We start from the raw sequence: 11,452 nt of genomic DNA, 5'->3' as shown, positions 1-11,452 counted from the left end.
TCTCACAAAGGAATGCAGTGCTGTACTGCAACAGAAGTTGCCTCCGAAGCTTAAAGATCCAGGAAGCTTTACTATTCCATGTACAATTGGAAAAGTGTCTTTCGACAGATGCTTATGTGACTTGGAAGCTGGCATCAATCTGATGCCTTTGTCAATCTTCAAGCAGTTGGACTTGCCTGATCTAAAACCAACTTATATGACTTTGCAGTTGGCCGACCGTTCTATTACATATCCGCGAGGTATTTTTGAGGATGTCTTGGTCAAGGTTGATAAACTCATCTTCCCTGCCGATTTCGTTATTCTGGATTTCGAGGAAGATAAGAAGATTCCCATAATCTTGGGAAGACCTTTTTTGGCAACTGGCTGAACTTTGATAGATATGCAGAAGGGTGAGCTTACAATACGAGTACTGGATCAGGATGTTACCTTTAATGTGTTCAATGCTATAAAATTTCCTACTGATAATGAGGAGTGCTTAAAAGCGGAGTTGGTCGATTCGGTGGTCACATCGGAACTTGATCAATTGCTAAGGTCTAATGCCTTAGAAAAAGCCTTATTGGGGAATTCAGACAGTGAAGATGACGAAGGTGAAGAACAGTTGCAGTATTTGAATGCTTCTCCCTGGAAAAGGAAGATTGATATGCCTTTTGAATCTCTTGGAATGGAGGAATTGAACAAAGCTCCTAAACGCCTCAAGCCATCTATTGAGAAAGCTCCTACTCTTGAGATTAAGCCTTTACCTGAGCATTTGAGGTATGCGTTTTTAGGTGATGCATCTACTCTGCCTGTTATTATTGCATCTGACCTTTTAGGTAGTGATGAGGAAAAGTTTTTGAGGATTCTGAGAGAATTCAAGTCGGCAATTGGATGGACTATAGCAGATATCAAGGGGATCAGCCCTTCTTACTGTATGCATAAAATTCTGCTAGAGGAAGGTAGCAAGCCTATAGTCGAGCAGCAAAGAAGACTTAATCCTATCATGAAGGAGGTAGTGATGAAGGAAATTCTGAAGTGGCTAGTGCAGGGATCATCTATCCTATTTCTGACAGTTCATGGGTAAGCCCGGTTCAATGTGTGCCAAAGAAAGGTGGAAATTACTATGGTAACAAATGAAAAGAATGAGCGTATTCCTACACGGACAATCACGGGGTGGAAAGTCTGTATAGACTATCAGAAGCTGAACAAAGCCACTAGAAAAGACCAATTTCCATTGCCCTTCATTGATCGGATGCTTGACAGGTTGGCCGGTCATGAGTATTACTGTCTTCTGGATGGCTATTTGGGTTAAAATCAGATTTGTATCGCTCCGGAAGATCAGGAGAAGACTATCTTCACTTGTCCATTTGGTACATTCGCCTTCAAATGAGTTTCTTTTGGTCTATGTGGTGCATCAGCCATATTTCAGAGATGTATGATGGCCATCTTTTCTGACATGATTTTCCAGAATATGGAGGTGTTCATGGACAACTTCTCAGTCTTTGGCAATTCTTTTGATGAATGCTTGCAAAATCTGGGACACGTTCTCAAGAGGTGTGTTGAGACCAATCTGGTTCTCAATTGGGAGAAATGTCATTTTATGGTGCGTCAGGGCATTATTCTCGGGTACAAGGTTTCTAATAATGGTCTAGAGGTGGACAAGGATAATATAGGGGTCATTGAGAATCTTCCTCCACCTATTTATGTCTAGGGGATTCGCAGTTTTCTTGGTCATGCGGGGTTCTACAGGTGTTTCATCAAGGACTTCTCAAAAATTTCAAAGCCTTTGTGCAGTCTGTTAGAGAAAGATGTTCCTTTTAAATTCGATGACGAGTGCCTTGCAGCTTTTGAGACATTGAAGAAGAGTTTAATCACGGCACCTGTCATAACTGCACCTGATTGGAATGAGCCTTTTGAGATGATGTGCGATACAAGTGACTACGCAGTTGGAGCAGTTCTTGGGCAGAGAAAGAACAACATATTTCATGTAGTCTACTACTCTAGTAAGACTCTATATAGTGCTCAACTGAATTACACTACTACGGAGAAAGAACTTTTGGCTATTGTCTACGGTTTTGAGAAATTTCGATCTTATCTACTTGGGACTAAGGTGACAGTTTTCACTGATCACGCCGCCATTCGATATCTCGTCTCGAAGAAGGACTCGAAGCCTAGATTGATTCGATCAGTTCTTTTGCTCCAAGAATTTGAACTAGAGATCAAGGACAGAAAAGGAACTGAAAATCAAGTTGCTGATCATCTCTCGCGTTCAGAGAATCCTAATGCTACTTCATTGGATAAGACATTGATAAATGATTCTTTTCCCAAAGAGCAGTTCTTTGGAGTGCAAGAAGAAGAACCGTGGTTTGCAGACATTGTGAACTACCTTGTGAGTAATGTCATGCCTCCCGACTTATCGTATGCTCAAAGTAAGAAGTTTCTACATGAAGTGAAGTGGTATATGTGGGATGAGCCGTTTCTTTTTCATCAAGGAGCTGACCAAATCGTCAGGAGATGTATTCCTTACAGAAAAATGGGGGGGGGGATCTTGCGAGATTGCCACTCAACGGCTTATGGAGGACATTATGGTGGAGAAAAGACAGCAACTTGTGTTCTTCAAGCAGGTTTCTTTTGGCCAACATTGTTTAAAGATGCTCATCAGTTCGTTTTTAAATGTGATCGATGTCAATGTGTGAGTAATATGTCTAAAAAGGATGAGATGCCTCTTAATGTGCTTCTTGAGGTTGAGGTCTTCGATGTTTGGGGAATTGACTTCATGGGGCCATTTGTCTCATCTTCCAATAATCAGTATATCCTGTTGGCGGTTGATTATGTGTCGAAATGGGTTGAAGTTAAGGCGTTGCCAACAAACGATGTGAAAGTGGTGCTTAATTTTCTTTACAAGCAGATATTCACAAGGTTTGGAACTCCGAGAGTCATAATCAGTGATGAGGGGTCGCATTTTTACAACCATAAGTTCACTGCTATGATGAAAAGGTATAATGTGAATCATCGTTTTGCTACGGCTTATCATCCTCAGACAAATGGTCAAGCTGAGGTATATAACAGAGAGATCAAGCGCATTCTAGAGAAAGTTGTGTATCCATCAAGGAAAGATTGGTATTTGAAGCTTGATGAGGCTGTTTGGGCATATACAACAGCATATAAAACTCCATTGGGAATGTCTCCGTTTCAGTTGGTTTATGGTAAGGGGTGTCATTTGCCTGTGGAGCTCGAGCATAAAGCATATTGGGCTTTGAAGAAATTAAATCTGGATTTGGATACGGCTGAAAAAAAAGGATGCTTCAATTGAATGAACTTGACGAGTTTCGACTTCAAGCTTATGAGAACAACAAAATGTACAAGGAGAAGGTCAAGAGGTGGCACGATCGGGGTCTAGTGCTCAAGAAATTTGTGCCAGGGCAACAAGTTCTTTTATTCAACTCTCGTCTCCGTCTTTTTCCGGGTAAGTTGAAGTCAAGATGGTCAGGGCCCTTCATAATCAAAACTGTGTTTCCACATGGAGCGATGGAATTTTTTTAGAATGATCTGGGCCAAGCATTCAAGGTTAATGGTCAACGGTTGAAGCATTACTATGGTGACACGGCAAACCGCGAGGTGGTTAGTGCCGTTTTATTGTCCACTTGATCTCGAGATTCTACGTCGAGCTAGCGACGTAAAATAAGCGCTTCTTGGGAGGCAACCCAAGTATGTTGTACATTAGTAGGTAGAGGAAGCAAGAAGACCAAAGAAAAACACAAAAAATCAGAAAAAGAAAAAAATTCAGGGCCAAGTACAGAAGCTGGGCGTGCCTGCGCTGATCAAACGCGCGGCCGCGCCATTTTTCCAGTAAGTGAGCGCGCCCGCGCTGTCCTAGCGCGCAGCTGCGCTGGGTCCATGTTTAGAAAAAAATAAAAATAGCAGTTTTATTAGAGAAAATCGGGATTTTAATTCTAAAATCAATTCTAACCCGATATTTACTCTTCCACATCCCATAATTCCCTCTCCTAATCAATTCTATTATTCCCACGATTCCCATAATCAATTCCCACTTTTATTCCTTATCAAATTCACACCCCTCCACCTATAAATACATACACTTGCATACAACTTCTCCACCAATCCACAAACTCTCAAACACAAATTCTATTTAAACACTTAAGTTTTTATTCTTATTTTTTCAATCCCGATGGCACCCAAATTACAGAGAACTCAAGTTGGAAGCAGCACCACCGCCTCTTCATCTGTGGGTGGTGTGAGGCCCAGATTTTCGACTCTCGGGGCTGAAGAGGAGTACACGAGGCTTCCCTCGAAGACTATTGCTAAGGAGAGAGGATTTCGGCCATCAGGGAGCGATGGTAAGCTTTTGGAGATGATCCTTGAGATGGGCTAGGTTCCTTTTTGTGAGGCTCCCGCTATTGTGCCCATGAGTGTTGTGCGGGAGTTTTATGCCAACGCGAAGGCAGAGAAGAATTATTTCACGGTGGTGAGAGGGATGACTATTGAGTACAGTGCAGAGGCTATCAGGAGGGTGATTGAGCAGCCTGCGAGGAAGGTGGGTCAGGACACATGGAACGATAGGACTCCGGAGGACTTTGATTTGGATCTGATCGTTGCTACTCTCTGTGTTCCTGAGACTCATTGGAAGTTCAAGAGGGGCACTACTGATTACTCCACGTTCCCTGTGTCGTGCATGGACAGGTTTGCACGTTGTTGGAACTCTTTTATTTGTGCTAACATCATGCCATCTTCGCATATGCATGAGATTACTGTGGAGCGTGCTCGTCTGTTGTGGCGGATTCTACAGGGTGACTACATTGATTTGGGGATAGTGATATATCAGGGGATTCTGAGATTTTTGAGGGGAAGTACTACTGAGGCTACTTCGTATGCGTCAATTGTGATGAAGTTGTGCATGGCATTTGGTGTTCATTGGCCAGCATATGAGCAGCCGTAGCTTCCCAGTGCTCCTATTGATAGTGCTACACTGCAGAACATGGTTGAGTGGTATGGAGGGAAGCCTGAATGTAAGGGGCTTGGTTATTCTTATGCTCATCTGCTAGGTGGTGTGCCTATGGAGGCAGCTATAGCGGGAGGTTCTCAGCATTCCCGACGAGCAGCTTGGAGGGCTCAGTATGGAGAGGAGGCTGTTTCGCAGCAGCAACATCAGTAAGAGGAGGCAGCAGCAGTAGAGATGGGAGTTAGTTTGAGTTCGACGCAGTATAAGCGTCTCGCGAGGAGGATGGATGCACGTGATCTCACCCAGGCACTTGGGACTGCATTTAGAGCCACCAGAGTTGATATTCAGTGGCCAGTATTTGGTGAGGACTCCGTGTATCCACCTCCGGACACGCTTGATACTCCACCCGTTGAGGGTGAGGATTCTGATTCACAGTAGGTATGCCTTATTCTTTACTATAACCTTCACTGAGGATAGTGAATATTTTAAGTTAGGGGGTAGTAGTTGAAGGAATATGTTTGTGTGAGTCTCATATAGTTTGCATGTTCATGATAGTTTTATTTCATATAGTTTGCATATTTTGCCATGTAGTTTTTTTTATTTTGATAGTTTTATGTTAATTTGTTCATGTAGTTTCATGCATTTGCATTATATCATGATTCCCTTAGATAATTTTTCCGATTAATTGTTGATATTGATGCTAGTGTAATGATGTCGTGCTTAGTGATATTGAGTCTTATTGGATTGGTTTGCATGCTAGAGACATTTTTATTTTACTAAGTCTTATAGGTTACTAGAGTGTTAGATCATGATCATGGTTTGTTTGATTGTCGAGGTTTAATCGCTTGTTAATATTTAGAATTTAGGGTATTCTCTTAATAATAAAAGATAGGGATATTTAAAAATTGGAGGAAATTGGAGTTCGTTGCTAGTGGTATGGCTAGGTGTCAATTGGCTAGTAGCCGGCTCATATTTTTATGAGTAGTCTAGGGTTGAATGAGATGGAGCGAAACACGCTCATTCAGAAATTGTGAATAAAAAAGAAAGAAAAAAAAATAAAGAAAAAAAAGAGAGAAAAAAAATATAGTGTTATGTATAATTGATCACGAGTGGGCTCTTTAGTACTTGAGTTATTAAGTTCTTAGGGGACTTTGTGCCTAATGACCTAAGGCTTCTATAGTCTGGGATGCGCTAACCTAACGCTCGCTACATGGGTGCTATTGTATAAGTCTTTTGTGGACCTCACTCATTGCACGATCAAATAAGCATATTTGTGTTATTATGAATAAAAGCATGAGTCCATGTTAACTCCGGTATAAGAATTGAAGTGTTATAAGTTATTTTAAGTCTAGCTTTTATTTTGTTTATAAACTTGCGATTGTTTTGATAAGTAGTAAGTTATGATTGTCGATCTAGTTGCGATAGTATATCTGTAAGCATTTGCACACATGCATGTCTTTGGTGTGTAGATTGATTTGTGAGATTTGATGCATCTTTATGCGGATAATTGCATTTGATGAGGTGTTGCTGGTTGATTGGTTTAGTTATTCTATTGGGAATCATTGCATTCATATTAGTTGCATTCATGCATTTTTATTTCTTGTTCTTTGAGTCTGTTTATGCTTGAGGACAAGCATTGATTCAAGTTTGGGGGTGTGTTAAGTGGCATTTATGACACTTGTTTATGCTCTAATAAACTTTGAGTTGGTGTATTTGTACTCAAGTTATTTGTGTTTTAACATGTTGTAATAACCCCAATTTTTGGATTTTTTTTGAAACCCTTATGAATAGTGATTTTGCTGATTATGCTGAATAAGAAAAACTTTTCATGCCGCACTATGTAGGGGTTCTTTTATTGTTATTCTGAGATCTTATTAGTACTCTATATGATATATAAGTGTATGTAAAGATCGTCAGAATCCAAATTCGAACACTTTGATTTTTCCCGAAAATCCACCAGATACCGAAAGAATTAAGTACAAGGTAACATGATTAAAATGATTTAAATTCAAGGATTATAAGAGAGGCTCATAAAAGAAATATAATGTATTGAGAAAGGTTAAGGGAACCCAAGTACTAAGATCCCGGGTATGATCCCTCTAACGATAAACGAGAACGAAAGTTAAGCGAACCGTATCACAGATCATCGGTCATTAGCCAAGTGATTAGGATTTAATCAAAGGGTTAGTGGATGATATGTCATCACACCAACAAGAGGAAGACAAGTGTAACAAGATGACATAAGAAAGGTGACATAAGCATGACAAAAAGGAAGTGTGTTGTTGGTTGATTCTTGGCCATACAAAAGTTACCATGGTAAAAAGTAATTAACAAACAAAACAACATCAACCAAGCCAAAACACAATCATAACATAAAAATAGAAGTTGACTTTTCTTTTTCAAGAACAAAAGCTCTCGGCCTTTCTTCTTAAACCAAGGAAGAGATTTTCAAAACCCTAGCTCCACTCCATCAAAAATTAAGAGGTTTGTTTCCTTAGCTTTCATAATTCATAACTTAGTTATGGTATAAGTTTGGATCCAAGAATCCAAGGTTTACCTAGTTAAACAATTCCTAAAAGTTTAGGGTGAATAGTAACTTTCAAGAACAAATTTTTGATTCTTGATTTTATTTGTAAGGACAAGGTAGCTTAAGCATAGATCAAGGCTTCCATGGGCATTCCAAGGATCTTTCATTGATTAAAAGCTTCAAGGAAGGTATAACTCTTCATTATCTTAGCATTTACTTGTTTGGTATAAATGATTATGATGATGGAATGATAGATAAAGTGTAGTAGTTGTTTTATCATGTTGAGATCTTAGTTGTTAAGTGCTTTTGTTGATTTTGGAGTTTAAGAGTAGCACTAGTTGTTCTTGATGATTCATGGTATGATTTGGGCTTGGTTTAAATGGTTTAAAGTGGTTGATGAGTGATATTGTCATATGGTTGTATGGGGATTGATTGGTGATGGTTTGGTGTTGAATTGGTTTGGTAAAATTTTGGGAAATCGCGTAAACATAGCCGTCGTAATGCCCGATTTACCTTAGACTGCTTTTGTTCTTAACATCAGGACCCGTGAACTCACTGCTAGGTTTTTACCATTGCAATGATTAGATATTTCATGTTACGAGCTTCGTTTTGATATGTGGTACGCTTGAATCCGATGTACGGTTTAGGAGAAACGACCGTTTTAAGTAAAGGTATTTCGCGAACGAACCATTACCCCTCACCTTACTTTGAAACATTGTTTAAGAACCTTAAATGACTAATTGGAGTATGAAACATTTATGTAAAGTGGATTAGGCAGTTGGTAAGGTACTCGCGAAAGAATCGCCTTAAAACTCTTAATGGTTAATTTATTAAAAATGGTGGAGCCGAGGGTACTCGAGCGACTTAAGTGAATCATTAAGCGCAAAGTGAGCGTTAGAGTCTGATTGGTTAAAGTATAGATTCTTAAGCGACTTTGGTTTAATTCCAACTTATATGTGGTTTATAGGTTACCAGACTCATCCAAGGAGTTTTACCACCCCCAGTCGCTCAGACAAGTTTTCTACCCGTTATACTGTTGTTGTGATGTAAATATATGTATATGCATTATCTTGTGATAAGTGCATGATTGTTATTAGCAAATTTTGCGATATATTGGAGCATGCTGATATGGTATATATGCATGTCTGTTTCGTAATCTTGATATCTAAGTGTTGATTCAATTGCTTATAAGTTGCATAATACTTATGCTGGAGATAAGCAGTAGTTGCGTATACCCTTTGTATAGGGGACCCAAAGGTGAACATATTTTCTAAACCGGGAGACGATGTTCCCGAGTATATTATATATATATATATTTATATATATATATATATATATATATATTAGTTTTCAAAACTATTATTCGAATAAGGTTTATTCGATAACTTTATTTCAGTTAATGAATATTATTTTGAATATTCATTCGAGGACTTATGACTCCGCTTATTTTATTTAATGAATATTATTTTGAATATTCATTCGAGGACTTATGACTCCGCTTATTTTATTTAATGAATATTGTTTTGAATATTCATTCGAGGACTTATGACTCCGCTTATTTTATTAAATAATATTCTTTATTTTATTAAAGAATAATGTTTCGATAATCAAACTTATTTTCGATTATTCAAATAAAAATCGTACTTTCGTATAAGTATATCTTTGGTTATTTATTATTCATTTCTAGTATGAGTTTTAAAACTTCTACTTCTATTATTTTTATAAAGATTATTCTTTAGGGGAATATTATTTAAATAATAATATTCAGATATTTTCTAATATATTGGGACTGATTTATTTTATTAAATCAGCATTACTCCAAACATTCTTAAAAATGTTTTCGAGTCTTCAAAATGATTTTTAAAGGTTAGGGCGGATCCCAAAACTCATTTTTATATTTAAGATCCTCATTTCGAAGGGGATTTAAATACTCGCTCAAAACCTGAGGGATCCGGCTCTGTGGTGTGTTTTATATTCGCAACAAGGTTGCTGTTTTGATAAAAGAGTTTTTGATTACTTACCCAACACTCGGGAAGTAAAATTCTTAGAACAAGTTAATCCATTAACATGCATCGCCTGGGAAATATCGGTGAGTTTTCCTTTCCAACTAGATATGACTTCTTGGTGAAACCGTATCAACAAGTTTCTACTTGGGGAAAGGGGGGACGAGCTTTACGTTTCAGAGTCATGGATTTCATCTGAACTAGGAGTGGCGTAAGTGGTCGAGTGGCGCCGGCCCAGCCTTATTTATTGGCCCAAATGGCCCGAAAGTTCCACTAAGACGGTCCATTCCTTAGGAGTCCAGTGTTCGGTTGACAAGTAAATCCGACAGGTTCTCCTCTACATGTAGAAAATGGTGGGGTTGCACTACTACGACTGATCATCGTAAGTGGTCTTCCTGGCGTGGCAAACTCCCGTAATGAGTTCATCATCCAGTTGGATATTTCTACAACACTACCCAGAGCACTTCGATAGAAAGGCTACGGCTGGGCGATTGTTGAGTGTTGGCAGGGTCGAGTTTTTAAAATGATGTTTCCATCAAATGAAGTATCTCGTAACTTCATTTCTTTTGAATGATATTTCAAAGATTGATTCTATACAAGTTATGCCTTGTAGCTTCATATATGTGATGAACTATTTATACCTTGAATGGTGGTAGTTCAAGTAGTATTCGGAAAGGATATAAGTATATTGGAGTATCTTGTAACTTTATCTTTTCAACTTATATCTAGTAAATGATTATCTTATGTATGACAAAGATTTTCAGAAAAACATTGAGACAAGGTTAGATATATGAGATCACCTTGCAACGATATTTTTATATAGTTATAAACTGGAACTCTGTGTATATTATACATGGCAGAGGATTTCAAAGATTTTGGAAAGTACATAAGTATATATACTGAATATTTTTGCGACTTCGTCGCATTAAGAGGTCAAACTTGGTTCATTTCTTCTTGACCAAGACTTTCATGAGTACTATGAGAATGCTCATATATTGTTAATTATTATGCATATTATTTCGGTGGGCTTGTTGCCCACCCTTGCTTTTTTCTTTTATCACACAACAATAGATAGAAAAGATGAACAGGACCAAGCTTCCAATTCACAAGCGGTTAAGAAACGTTCCGCAGTTTTCTGGAAGCGTTGTTGCCGCCGTAGCTGAGGTAGGAGCTACCAATAGGCTAGGTTTTCAACTATTGATGAACCAGACTTATGTATAATATGAATTGTAATAATGGCAAGGAATATGTAAATTTTTCAGAAACCCTTTTAAGGTGTAACGATTTATAATTATGGAATAAAATGACTTGTGTTATTTTTGGTATTCATCTCTGAGACTATAACTTGTGGTGTGTGTGTGTGTTATGGGGTCACAGTACTCAGTAGTTGGTTGACTGTTAAGATTAAGTATTGATAAGGGAAATGGAACTCGTGACAACCCGAATCCCCGACCCCGGATTTGGAGGTGTTACAGAAATGGTATCAGAGCCAAAAATTATAAACCTTAGAGATGATGTGGCGTTATGATAATAAGTTCACTAAGATAATAAGAACTCTTGCCAAGTTCATAGTCGGGCTACCTAACATAGTACTGACAGTTAAAACCCTTACGGGAACCCTTATAAATATCGTGATAGTAACATAGTTCGTTCTCGTATAGGGCAGCGGGGCACCGAACCCTGAGGTTCAGGAGCATCAGCATGAGGATGTTTTATTACATGTTAGAGATCAAATTGTGAATCCGATAGAGTACCCTAACGAGGGACCGACTGAGATTCATATTGAGAATGTTGCGGTTGAGGATATTATCCCAGAAGGGATTATTGCTGAGGAGGATCTCGTGGAGGATCCTGACGGGAATGAAGAGAGGACCGCTGAGGAATTGATGACCGTAGTCAGGGCGACTACCAGAGCAAGAATGGCCGCGAGGGTGGCACTAGAGGATGAAGAGTTACCAAGGGCACAAAGGTTAATGAGGGCAGAAG

The sequence above is a fragment of the Apium graveolens genome, chromosome 10, assembly GCF_009905375.1.
Source record: "Apium graveolens cultivar Ventura chromosome 10, ASM990537v1, whole genome shotgun sequence".
Lineage (NCBI taxonomy): Eukaryota > Viridiplantae > Streptophyta > Magnoliopsida > Apiales > Apiaceae > Apium > Apium graveolens.
The sequence above is the reverse complement of the archived record's forward strand: the minus strand, read 5'-3'. Positions refer to the sequence as shown.